Source organism: Oryctolagus cuniculus, chromosome 3 (genome assembly GCF_051225735.1).
Source record: "Oryctolagus cuniculus isolate XC-2025 breed Fujian yellow rabbit chromosome 3, ASM5122573v1, whole genome shotgun sequence".
Classification (NCBI taxonomy): Eukaryota; Metazoa; Chordata; class Mammalia; order Lagomorpha; family Leporidae; genus Oryctolagus; species Oryctolagus cuniculus.
The window spans coordinates 126661666-126675978 of record NC_142869.1 but is presented as its reverse complement, the minus strand read 5'-3'; positions in this window follow the sequence as shown (position 1 = coordinate 126675978).

Here is a 14313-nt window from a genome sequence, read left to right as displayed (position 1 = left end):
TGTTCTCAATACATTAATTATATTAAATTTCTGATTTTTTTGTATATTCATGGTAAATCCCCAAAAGTGGATATCCTGGTATAAATGTCATTTGCAGGTACAGCATTGTTAGATTTCTCCAAATCCTCAGGGATTTTATATTATCGTGTACACCCAATAGCAATGGGGGACAGTGCTTGTTTCCATGTAAACCAGCCAGAGAATATGTGTCAAGACTTTGATAGGCAAGAAAGGATATCTCATTATAGGTTTAGTTTGCATGTCTTATTTTGAATAAAGTAGAACAGCTTTTCCTTTTGCTTTTTTTAATGACTTATATACTTATTTACTTGAAAGGCAGAATTACACAGAGGGAGAGAGGAAGAGAAAGATGGAGAGAAAAAGATCTTCCGTCCCTGGGTTCACTCCCTAATTGGCTGGGACAGTTAGGGCTGGGCCAGGCTGAAGCAAGGATCTAGGACTCCATCACGTGCTGGGATCCAAGCACTTGGACCATCTTGGGCTGCTTTCTCAGACACATTAGCAGGAACTTGATAGACATCAGAGCAGCTGGAACTTGTACCAGCACTCACATGGGATACTGTTGTCGCAGGGACCTTAACCTGTTGCCTTACAGCACTTGCCTCTAAGATTTTCCTTTGTTTAAAGTACATTGAGGAACTGGTGCTGTGGCACAGCAGGTTAAATCCCTGGCCTGTAGAACCAGCATTCAATATGGTGCTGGTTCAAGTCCCAGCTGCTCCACTTCTGATCTTGCTCCCTGCTAATGTGCCTGAGAAATCAGTAGAGGATAGCCTAAGTCCTTAGGCTCTTGCACTCATGTGGGAGACCCAGAAGAAACTCCTGGCTTTTGGTTCCTGCTTTGAATTGGCTCACCTCTGGCTGTTGCAGCCATTTAGGGAGTGAACCAGCAGATGGACAACTTCTCTGTCTCTCTCTGGCTCTACCTCTGTAACTCTTTCAAATAAATAAAATAAATCTTTATAAATGTACAGTGTTTATCTTTTTTTAAGTTAATGAAAATGTATTTGATAAACAGTGAGACAGAGAGGTAAGAGACAGAGGGAGAAAGACACAGAGACCTTCTATTTGTTGATTTACACCCCAATGCCTACAATGGCTGAGACCAGACTGGGCAAAAGCCAAGAGGTAGGTACTCGATGGAAGTCTCCCATCTGGGTGGCAGGAATCCAATTACTGGAGCCATCACTGCTGTCTCTCAAAGTCTACATTAGCACAAAGCTGAAGTCAGGAGCTGTGACTGGGGATTCAACCCAGGTACTCTAATGGGTCTTACTGCTGGCCTAATTGAGCACCTCCCCTGAATATTGAGGGAATGGCCTTTATTTATCTTTCCCATTTTTTAATTGAGCGCTTGAACTTTTTCTCTGGATTGCTGATAATTTGTTGTATATTAAAACAGTCTCAATATTTACAGTACAAATGTTTATTTTCAGCTTTTCTCTAGTATTCAGTTGTACTTAATTTATAATTGAATTTTAAAATTGTAGGTCATTAAAATCTTAAATATATCAATCTTTAGGTTTTCTTGTATTTGAATTTGAGTCATAGTTAAAATTTTTTATCCATATTCAAGTAATGAAGGAGTTCATTTAACTTTTCTTCTATTATTTATAGTGTTTCTTTCTTTGTTATATTTGCATCTCATGTATTTGGATTTTATTATAATATATGATATAAGATATGTATCCAATTTTATCTTTTAAATACTCAGTATTTAAAAAGTCCATCTTTAATCCAGTGCTTTGAAATATGACCTTTGTCATATAGTAAATATCTAAAAAATTTTACTCTAGTTCTAGATTTTTAGTTATCTTTTCCCAATCACACCTTTCTCTCTCCATTTGTCAGTGCCACACTGTTTTAATGTTGGATATTCTCTAAAATTCTTCCTTTCCACTCAGGCAGGTTTCCCTTATTTTCAGTGTTTTTCTAGATATTCTTACATTTTTTTCCTTCCAAATGAATATTAAAAACAACTTGTCTCCAGAAACAAAGAAAAACATTTTCACTGAAAACATTTCATTCTAAATTTAGGGAGAAATGTCTTTATTATCTTTACTAGTCAAATTGAAGAATAAAATGTTTTTCCATTTGTTCAAGTCATACCTTGTGTCTTTCAGTAATGAATATTTTAAAATTTCTCTGAGATAGGTTTACAGTCTTCTTGCTCATTTGCTCCTGAGTAGTATCTTTATGTAACTATTTAAGTAGGATTTAATTTTTTATTATGTCACTTAACTGATTCCACATACGAATGCAATTACTTTCAGTAAGTTAATTTTGTCTTTAACACTCCAATTTGACTCTTTGTTTCATCACCAATCTCATTTGCACATAGAAATAATTTTATTTCTCCTTTCCACATTTTTGTGCCTCTAATTATTTTCTCTGGTATAACTGCATTGTATAATACTTCAAATCAAATATTAAATAATAATCAAGATGGATGAATCCTTATAATTTTTTGACCTTAGTGAAAATGGCTTTGTGGATTTCACATTAGCTATGATAAATGTCACACTTTTTAAATGGATACTCATCATTCCATAATATGTAAGTATAATATAATTTATTTAATCATCACTCACTAATGAAAATTTAAGGACTTTTCATCTTTAGCTATCACAGAAACTACTGAAAGGACATATTTCTCCATAAAGCATTGCAGATTTTAGGAATATATGTGTAGATATCTTTGACATATTCATAGACATATCCAAAGTCATCTCAATATAAATATAAACTTACTCAAGTGAAGTATGTGATTCTCTCTTTAGTTTTACTCTTGCCTGCATATTGTATTATCTAATATTTTTCTTTGCCTACATGATAGGTAAAAATGGTATTTTGTTATTTGTATATTATTAAATGTGGTATTTTGTTAATTTGTATATTATTGTAAATATGCAAAAAATATAGAATATACCATAAAGGAAATTAATTTGCAGTTCATAGTAAACATTTTCAAATAAAGAAATGTTTATTTATTTGAGAAAGCATGAAATTGATTATATACACTTTTCCCTTTGCACAATATTTCTTATATTCTTGGCCAGATTGAAATATGACTATTGTGTGTGTATCTGTGTGTGGTGATTTTGTCTCTCACAAAACATTTTCTATATGGTAAATTTTTATCTTCATGACTATGTATTATGGCATAATAAAATCAAGTTTATTAAAAACAATGACTTAAATGTTTCTATCTATGCTTTTTTTTATCATTTTTTACACAACTATTTGGAATGTGTTTTAGTGAAAAGTGTAATGTCTTATATTTTTCTAGATTTCCACAAAATATTTCTGAAGATTTCCTTCTGAAGATTTCCTTTCTGAAGATTATGGCCATAATTTTTGTACCAGAAAAAAGCAACATTTAACTCTTATATATCATTTACTAAGTGTTCCACACTCTTGTGAAGCCTTTTGTCTTAATATTGTACTATCACTACGAGGAAAGTGTGATGTCATTTCTCTTGTTTTACAAATAATTAAAGAAGGTTGGAATTTCAATGTGCCCAAGTTCATGTAACTGGTCAAGGTGGTGTTGAGATGTAAGCCTAAATTGTCCAAGCCCAGATTCCATGTGCTTCTAATCACTACAATACATTCACCTCAAGAATATCCCTGTAAATTTACTAGTTTTTTGTGCTTTTGTTTTTTCTACTGAGGATTTGGGCAGGAATTTCGATGTGTACGTGCTGCATTATTTCAAGGCATGCCTCTTTCATTCCTTTTTGAGGGGAACATACTGTGTTTGTTTTGATTTTCTGTGTTATCCCCTAATATACCTTGGCTAATGTCTACCTCCCTATCAAACAAAACCACATGATTTGAAAATAAATGCCCTAATTTAAACACAAGCTAAAAGTCTTACCAGATATCTAACCAAAGAAGCTAAATATCATTTCTTGAGAAAATTACACACTATAATAACAATGTGATTCTATGCATATTGTTAGGGTGGTTACTATCAAATCCTGGCCAGAATTCCAGACTCAGGAATCCTTGTCATTGTCTGTGGAGTGCAAATTGGTACATCCACTCTGTCTGACAATTTCTTGCCTCCAGAAAGCCAAATATAGTCTTACCATATGCTGTATGTTGAACTGCACACAACCCCAAAACGGAATGTTGAAGTCTTATCCACCAATGCTTCAAATGTGACCTCATTAGGAAATAGAATCTTATTAAAGGTAATCAAGTTATAGGAATGTCGTCATTTCAGGTCTTCATAGAATAGGATGAGTGTGTTTTTTAAAAGAGAAGAGGGGGACTAGGGAAAGGCAAACTCTGATGGAAGATTGAGAGTTAGCCTGTGACTTCTGCAAGCTAGTAAATACAAAATATTGCAAGCACACAACCGGAAATTAGGAGGCAGCAGCACAGGATCACTCTACACACACATCACAGGGGTACATGGCTTTGCCATCCTTTTAGTTTCAGACTTCTAGCCTCCAAAGCCTGTGAAACAATAAAGTTGCATTATCCTCAGTAGCCAAACTTGTGATATGGAAGTATAGTAAACCTAGAGAAATAGCACATAGGAGTATGAGTGCATAATCCTGCCCCTAAGTACATCACTGGATGTGCTGTAAAAGTGTGTCCACCAAAGTTCACAAAAGAATGTCTACAGGGGGCCAGTGTTGTAACATAGCAGGTAAGGCCACCACCTGCAGTGCCAGCATCCCATATGAACACCGACATTCCTGGCTGCTCCATCTGATCCAGCTCTCTGCTGTGGCCCGGGAAGACAGTAGAAGATGCCCAAGTGCTTGGACCCCTGCACCCACATTGGAGACCCAAAAGAAGCTCCTAGCTCTGAGCTTCGGATCAGCCCAGCTGTTTGAGGTGTGAACAGGGAGACGGAAGACCTCTCTCTCTCTCTCTCTCTCTCTCTCTCTCTCTCTTCCCGCCTCTCTGTAATTCTGCCTTTAAAATAAATAAATAAATCTTGGAAAAAAGGGATGTCTACAGAAGCTCTGCCAATGATGGCCACCTAGATACATATCAATGGTTGAGTACACAAACTAGTATGAAAGGCTCTTCCTCTATGATTCCAGTTACTTGTCACTCACGAAGGGGAAATTCTGTAGAGACAAGAAAACGATCAGTAGTTGCCAAAGGCTCAGTTGGGGGAGACAGGGACCAGCAGGTGGAACACGATGCATTTTTAGGGTGATGAAACTAATGTGTGTGATTCGATAGTGGCAGGTACATGACAGGCTGTGTAAAATCCCATAAACAGTTAAAAATAAAGAGTGAATCCTAATATACACTGTGGGCTGTAGTTCATAATAATCCATCAAAATCAGTTCATCACATTATAAGAATAAAACTGTGAGGGCAAGGAAGGGTATATGATTTCTCTGTGTATTTTCCACTCAGTCTTTCTGTAAGCCTAAACATGATCTGAACAAAATAAGCTCTTAATTTAAAAAAAAAAAAGCAAGAATAAAAACAGAGAGAAAACACAAATTACATAAAATTAGACTGGCATCCGCTGTTCTTTGGCATTAGTGAGATTCACACAGCAGTGAAACGATTCCTTGAAAATGCTCAGGGAAATTGGCAACCCCAAATTCTGCATTTTGCTAACATATAACTCAATACCAAGCCTCCATAAAGGCGTATTCTCACAAAGACTGTGGAGTGTATCACAATTAGTCCTTTCCTAAAAGAATTACTAAAGAATACATTTCAATCAGAAGTGAATTGAACCCAGAAGGCAGGGGCCCGAAGCAGGAGAAATGTACCTGATGATTAGAAAGGTGTTCAACCATAGGCTTCAATGTCTCAGGCTTATTTTCTTGACATAATAACAGGAGCTAGTTTTTTTTTTTTTTTTTTTTTTACTTACTGGAGTGATGAATGCATACCTCATTATTTAGAAAAGCAGCAATCCCACATTTCATATTTCTAGGATTGCAATGTGTTGAGCTTTGGATATGTGGATATAAAAACTTCACAGATCACAGTTATTATGTCCCCTCATTAAGTAATCCCAAATTTGTCTTAAACTTTTATGCCATGTAGAAACAGAGGATTTCATTGAGAAATTTTACAAACATCAGGACTATTGTCTCATTTTGTTGTAAAACCCAGTTGTGTTTGTTTGAATCCAGAATCAAGGAAGATATTTCCAGGGTGAAATGCCACTCTGATTGCATGTGTTCGTTCACAAATCATATCCTAGGTGCAGTTTCTCCAAACCTTACATTTTGGTAATGGGCACTCATTGCCTGGGAGCGCTGAGTTAGGGGACAAGAGCACTCAGCTTGGTCACAAGGCAGGGTGACAACTCATTTTCTCAGACAAAACAAAAAAGGGGAGGGGGCTTGTCAGGAACAGAAGGCTGCCATAGCAAGGCTGTTCCACAGATGTGCTTGCATATGCTTAAATGGCAAGCAGTTAAAATGCCCTAATTATTATGTAACACAGCAAATTAATTGCTCTGCTGCATGAGGACATCTTGGGGCCAACACATACATTGCTGCTGTAGAATGGGTCTGTGGCCCCCACAGCACTTCTGCAGTGAAGGTGCTGTCATCAGCATCCTCAGGAATTTCCATTTCCAAGCGGCCACTTAGAAATTAGCCCTGGCTGGAAAATTTCCCATGTTTACAAGCCGGTGATCTATTTTTAGATGAAGTTATTTTAAGCCAATGGGGTCACGCCAAGTATGTATTATCAAGATTTATTTCCAAACTCTGAATTAAATTTCTAGAGAGAAAAATAACTAAAATGAACACAATCTCTGAGGTGGGCAGGTGGGTAAGCAGTGAGCAGCTGATGGACTGCCAGAACCGGAGCACACTCCAATCCCCATTCCCTTTCATTCATTCCAACATGGCAGCAGGCTCAGCATGCCCATTCCCATAACGATCCCAAGCCTCACCTCCCATCATGCATGAGATGCTATCACTTTGCTGAGGTTCGCCAAACTATGAGAAACAGTGACTTGATCAGCTCTTGTCCTGACTGTTGATGTACAATGTAATACTTTATCCATTTTAGTATTTTTTTTTTGTTCTAGTACTATTGGTTGAACTCTTTAATTAACACACAATTATTCTTAGGTGTTTAAATTTTAACTGAAAAGTGATCCCTGTTAGGAATTTGAAAAGCATTATGCTGAGTGAAATAAGCCAATCCCAAAGGGACAAATACCATATGTTCTCCCTGATCAGTGACAACTAACTGAGCACCAAAAAGGAAACCTGTTAAAGTGAAATGAACACTATGAGAAAGGGTGACTTGATCAGCCCTTGCCCTGACTGTTGATGAACAACTAAATACGTTATCCCTCTTAGTATTTTTTTTTGTTTGTTCTACTTAATACTTTTGGTTGAATACTGTAATCAATACACAGTTATTCTCAAGTGTTGAAACTTAACTGAAAAGTGATCGCTGTTAAATATAAGAGTGGGAATAAGAGAGGGAAGAGACATGCAATTCGGGACATGCTCAAGCTGACTTACCTCAAACGGTAGAGTTAGAAACATACCAGGGGATTCCAATTCAATCCCGTCGAGGTGGCATGTACCAATGCCATCTCACTAGTCCCAATGATCAATTTCTGTTCACAATTGATCATAATGATAGGACTAAGAGCCAAACAAGACTAGTGTCTGCAAATACTAACCGATAGAATAAAAAAGGGAGAGAACGATCCAACATGGGAAATGAGATACACAGCAGACCCATAGAATGGCAGATGTCCTAAACAGCAGTCTGGCCTCAGAATCAGCCCTTAAGGCATGCGGATCTGGCTGAAAAGCCCATGAGAGTATTACAGGCATGGAAAGCCAAGACACTCTGGGGAAAAAAAAAAAAAAAAACCTAAATGAAAGATCACGAGTGAGATCCCAGTGGAAAGAACAGGTCATCAAAGATCAAAGAAGGAGGTACCTTTCTCTGAAGGGAGGAGAGAACTTCCACTTTGACTATGACCTTGCCTACATATGATCAGAGTTGGTGAACTCAAAAGGCTTCCATAGCCTTGGCAACTCATGACAAGAGCCTAGGGTGATTACTGAGGCCATAAACAAGAGTGTCAATTTGTAAAGTCAACAACAGGAGTTGTTGCACCTACTCCTCATGTAGGATCTTTGTCCTTAATATGCTGTACATTGTGATTTAATGCTATAACTAGTACTCAAACAGTATTTTTTACTTTGTGTTTCTATGTGGGTGCAAACTGTTGAAATCTTTACTTAGTATATGCTAAACTGATCTTCTGTATACAAAGAGAATTTAAAATGAATCTTGATGTGAATGGAAGGGGGGAGGGAGAGGGAAAGGGGAGGGTTGTGGGTGGGAGGGAAGTTATGGGGGGCTAAGCCATTGTAATCCATAAGCTGTACTTTGGAAATTTATATTCATTAAATAAAAGTTAAAAAAATAAACTAGAAAGGGAGAATGACAGAAAAAAAAAGGGAAATGAAAGAACAGAGCTCAAACTGAAATTGGAGAAGACCCCCTAAAATTTATAGCTCCCTGACTAATGCAGATGAAGTCTGGTTCATAGATGGAAGCAGCTTTGTCAGACAGGACCTGCTTCTCAGGGTATGGAATAGTTACAGCATGGCACGTTACTGAAGCGTGCTCTGCCCCCAGGAACTTTTGCTCAGTTAGCAGAACTGATCTCTTAACTAGAGCTCTAGAACTAGGTAAGGACAAGAGAAAATAACTACCAGGGCTCTATCCAGCAAAAGGGGACTTACCCCAAGGAAGGCTGGCAAACAGATTTTACACAGCCTCTGTCAATGCTATAGGTACCTGCTTGTACTTATAGGCACCTTTACTGGATGGGTAGAAGCCTTCCCAACCAGAACTAAAAGAGCTCAGAAAGTGACCAAAACTCTCCTAAAGGAAGTTATCCCATGCTTTGGTCTTGCAAAGTCTTTACAAAGCGACAATGGGTCTTCCCTCATCTCCCAGGTTACACAAGGGATTTGTAAGTTCCTAGGAATAACCTGGCACCTTCACTCTGCATGGAGACCTCAGTCTCCCAGTAAGGCAGAAAGAGCCAACCAGACTCTATGGAAAACACCACAAGTATAAAAATGTGTGCTTGGTAAGGAAGGTTAGAAAGGAAAGAGTGTTCTTGGTAATGAAGGTTAGAAGGAAAGAGTTTTTTTTTTTTTTTTTTTTTTTTTTTTATCTTTTATTTAATGAATATAAATTTCCAAAGTACGACTCATGTGTTACAATGGCTTCCCCCCCCATACCGTCCCTCCCACCCACAACCCTCCCCTTTCCCACTCCCTCTCCCCTTCCATTCACATCAAGATTCATTTTCGATTATCTTAATATACAGAAGATCAGCTTAGTATACCTTAAGTAAGTATTTCAACAGTTTGCTCCCACACAAAAACATAAAGTGAAAAATAATAGATGATTTTTTTTAAATGATGATGAAATCAGATCAGACCTATTGTCATGTTTAATCCCAGTGAGAGTCAAGTTGGGAATTGATAATTTCTTTCTTTTTTTTTTTTTTTTTTTTTTTACAGAAGATCAGTTTAGTGTACATTAAGTAAAGATTTCAGTCGTTTGCACCCCCATAGAAACACAAAGTGAAATATACTGTTTGAGTACTCGTTATAGCATTAAGCCTCAGTGTACAGCACGTTAAGGACAGAGATCCTACATGAAGAGTAAGTGCACAGTGACTCCTGTTGTTGACTTTACCAATTGACACTCCTGTTTATGGCATCAGTAATCTCCCTATGCACCAGTTATGAGTTTCCAAGGCTATGGAAGCCCCTTGAGTTCTCCGACTCTTATCTTGTTTAGACACAGTCATAGTCAAAGTGGAGGTTCTCTCCTCCCTTCAGAGAAAGGCACCTCCCTCTTTGAAGACCTGTTCTTTCCACTGGGATCTCACTCACAGAGATCTTTTTGCCAGAGTGTCTTGGCTTTCCATGCCTGAAATACTCTCATGGGCTTTTCAGCCAGATCCGAGTGCCTTTAGGGCTGATTCTGAGGCCAGAGTGCTATTTAGGACATCCGCCATTCTATGAGTCTGCTGAGTATCTCACTTCCCATGTTGGATCACTCTCCCCTTTATTTATTCTATCGGTTGGTGTTAGCAGATACTAGACTTGTTTATGTGCTCCCTTTGACTCTTAGTCCTTTCATTATGATCAATTGTGAACTGAAATTGATCACTTGGAGTAGTGAGATGGCATTGGCACATGCCACCTTGATGGGATTGAATTGGAATCCCCTGGTATGTTTCCAACTCTACCAATTGAGGCAAGTCAGCCCGAGCATGCCCCAAATTATACAACTAGGAAAGAGTTTTTTTTAATAAGGAAAGGACATGGTTTGTAAGAATGACTTTATCCTGATGGCTAGTTTACTCTAGACTGGAATGGAAATTATGAAATGTTTCAAGTAAGTTGAAGAGGGTGTGCGGAAGTCACAAAAGGCTATGAAAGAAAGAAATATTGGACATGCTAACTGCTGCTCCAGGAGGTGTCTGTGCCATGTTCCAGGAAGAATGTCGTCTCTGGGTCAGTCAGACTGGACAGGTACAAACCCAAATTTGTACTTTTCCTGGACAAAGCCAAACAGCTCCAGGACCAGGCCAAGCAGGGCTGGGATTTCTGGCCTGACATCTGGTCATGGAAATCCTGGCTATTTCCACTCCTTGGCTCAATAACGTCTGTAATCTTGCTACTTCTCTGGACTGTGTGTTTTTAATGCCCTTGTTTGTTTTGTCTCTAACAGAATAAAAGCTGTCAAACTCCAAATGGTCGTCAGACAAGACTTCCAGCCCATTCCACTGGATGACCTGAGCAGCCCTCTGGACCAAGCAGCACAGTCTTTCCAAGGCCACTGTTACACACCATAAGACAGGTAGCAAGAGGAAATACCCAAATCCCCCTCGATGCCCACATGCCAGCTTCGAAGAAGTTACAGAAAACGGAACTCCATCCATAATCCCAAAGAAGAATTTTGGGTATACCTCTTGAGGGGGGAATGTTAGGCAGGAAGTTAGGTATGAGCTTATGTGTGTGTGTGACAAAGGCCTCCGGAGAAGACTTCTACGTCCAGCATATGCATCTACATCTCAAAGTTATCCTGATAATGCTTCAGGGGCAGCCCAGTGTTCCCATCCTGCCCTGCCCCCTTCTACCTGATAACCTGCCAGGTGGAGATCCCTGCCCCTTCTGCCTGACAAATCTTCCACAATCTCCCAGATGCAGCCCAGTATCTGCATTTCAAACACCCTGCTCTGGATCCCCATTCTCTAGGGGGTCCTGCTCACCCTTCCTCTGAACCCAGGATGGCACCAGCTAGGCTTCCTCCTGTCTGATACCTTCAAGGAAAAACTCAGATAGGAGCTTAGTATTTACAGCCATAAAATCCTTTGTTTCAGGAGGAGATGTGTGAAGACAAAGACCCATCTCCTTAAAAAACCCCAGCCTCAACCAGACTGTGAGCTCAGCCCTCTGCCTCTCTGCTGAGCCGCCTGCCTGGCCTGGTCAGGTGTACTCTCTCTACTCAATCATGTAACCTCGCTCCCCCCTCCCCCAGTCTCTCAGGCTCTGTCTGGAGGGGTGCCCATCCATCCTTAAGGATGTCCCTTCCCTAATAAACCTTGCTATTTTACCTCCCACTACTCTGTCTCACGCCTGAATTCTCCGGTAACAGTACTTAAAATTGCTTGTTGGAGGCATATTTGTAAAATCAACCTGCCAATCTATACCTGTTTATGCTCCCTTCCTTTGCACAGAAGTCAACAGGGAATCTGTAAGATGCGTTGTTTTTATCTAAAGGGGCACCCCCACCTACAATTGGTTTTGCTCTAGTTTTGCTTATACTAATTAACAACTTAAATGTTTTGGAACTCAACTTCTGGGAGTAACTGACCACGCAGGGGACACAGACCTTGGCAATGATCCGAGACTGCACCAGCAAATTTGTTAGAATAGGCAGAGACCTCCAGACCCTGGATAGGCAGGGACTGCACTACGCCCATCATAAGCAGGAAGCAGTTACAGAAGAGATGATTCGACGTCTATCAACTTCCCTTAGGATTAAGGGATGGAGTCTCTGAGGGAGGAATGAAGTGGGCAGACATATAGGTTAAAATTGATTAAGTTTGTGAGCTGGAAGACCTCACCTTCGCCACGCTCCTGTGTGTCCTCATCCCCCTACGTGGCCACACCTGGGTGTCCACCAGCCAGTTAGGTTAATTAACCACTCCCCTTTGGAAGTGGGTTAAAAGCCTAGGGCACAGTGTGCCCGACCCTGCTTTTTTTTTCCCTGGCCTCTTGCTAGGAAGGGGCTTGCTGTAGCCCCGTGCCTAGGCTTCCTGGCCTAGATGCTCTTCCACGTAGCTGGTTCCTGGTGCTTGGTATGAACCCCTAATTACCTCTCTTAAGTAAAGTTCTCACTCTTCTATGCATCTTTCTTACTATATAAAAGCTTAAAATGCACCATGCTGCCTCATTTATCTGTGCCGGTATTTAGAATTCTTCTCTAAATATTAGGCAAGAACCCTCTTGGGCTTATTAATATCGGGGATTTAGTAATAAGTCCGTGGTGAAATCATAAGGCACCCCAAATTCCGGTAGCGCATGTGGCACACCCTGGATAGCATTTCTAGGGAACTTTAAGGAGCCACAATTTAGTGTGAATTTTAGGGGGCCTTTCCGATTTCACCTGTGTTCCTGGTCAGGACACAAAGAATCCAGAAGAGAGAACCTGGCAACTCAAAACAGCTGTGACATTTCAGAAAATTGGAAAAAAATCTACAACACTTCCTTGTGAATGGAGACTGCCCACACTCACAACTGAGTATCTCGTTCAAAAAAACCATGCTTTTCCATAAGAAAAAAAAAAAAAAAAAAGAAAAGGAGGAAATGTGCCATGGGCATTGCAGGAAGTATCTGTTTTACAGTAGTCATTCTAACTCCACTATTAACTCAGTACAAGTCCCATAGAGCAGAGGAATGTCCTTGGATTCAGCCTTTCTATGTGTGATGAATGAATAATAATAGCTTCTTTGGCCATTTAGCAGCATTCCACTAGGAAACCAATTAGTTATCAAAGAAAAGCACTTTGAAAGTACAAAGTAAAACATGAATGTCATCATCATTATAATTATTTTGTTAATTAATGTACCATGGCAGTGTTCAAGTTTTCAGTTTTTTTAGTAGTACTGACAACTGTGCTTTCTTCATTATCTGATTTTGCTGGATTACTCCCGGTTATCTTGCACAAGGACATACACACACACAGAGCTGATTCGCACCTTTGTCTCCTTGTGAAACCCATTGCTTTACTTCATCCATCAGATATCTAGATGTCTGATTAACGGCTATTTCTAAGTGTAATTGTGGGAGTACCTCCAGAAAAGACACAGCATTTGAACTTCTGGACTCAGTAAAACAGAAAGCCCTCCCTAAGATGAGAGATGCTATCTGCCCTGTTGGAGGATTCAAAGAACATAAGGCCACAAAACACCAAGGAAGGCTGAATTCTCTCTGCCTGTCTGAGCTGCATAGGTCTTCTCTTGCCAGCACACTGAGACCAGTGGCATTGGAGCTTGCAAGTCTCAGATGTTTTGATTCAGATTGGAGTCTACACTGCCAGCTCCACAGGTCTGCAGCCTGCCTGTGGCAGACTATAGGAACTCTTCAGCCTTCCAAGTCATGCAAACAAAGCCCCCGCAAGAAGTCTCATCCTACATACAGATCTATTTTTGCCGCACTGGTTCTGCCTCTCTGAAGAATCATGACTAACACATCCCACATCTGCACCTCTCCCAGGCTTTGAGCTCTGGAAACCTCTTTCCCACTCTGTGCAGAGAGCTGAAGGGAGCTGAGAATGATGTCCCCTCCCACAGGATCTTAGCTCATAAGCAAGCAGGAGAGCTCAGCAGTCACTCCTGCTGCTGGGAACCATGTCAGGAGGCAGGAAGAAGCAAGAGGCCTGCCTGGTCCTTTGTGGCTGCTGTAACATAGACTGGACGGCTTGCACAGCAAGCATTTTGGCTCATAGTTCTGGAGGCTGGGGAATCAGCACACCAGCAGATTTGTTGTCTGGTGAGAGCCCACTTCCAAGGAGAGTCACCTTCTTTTCTTCTCAATGAATCTTTGCACAATCTGAGAGCTTCTTTTTCTTATCTATCACCTCCCAGGGGCGGGCCTTACCTCCGAATAGGACTAGTTTGGGAATTAGTATGTGTGCATTTGGGGAGGACACCAATATCTGTGATAGCTCAACTGACAAGTCAACTGACCTACACCCCAGTGTGACTTCTTTTTC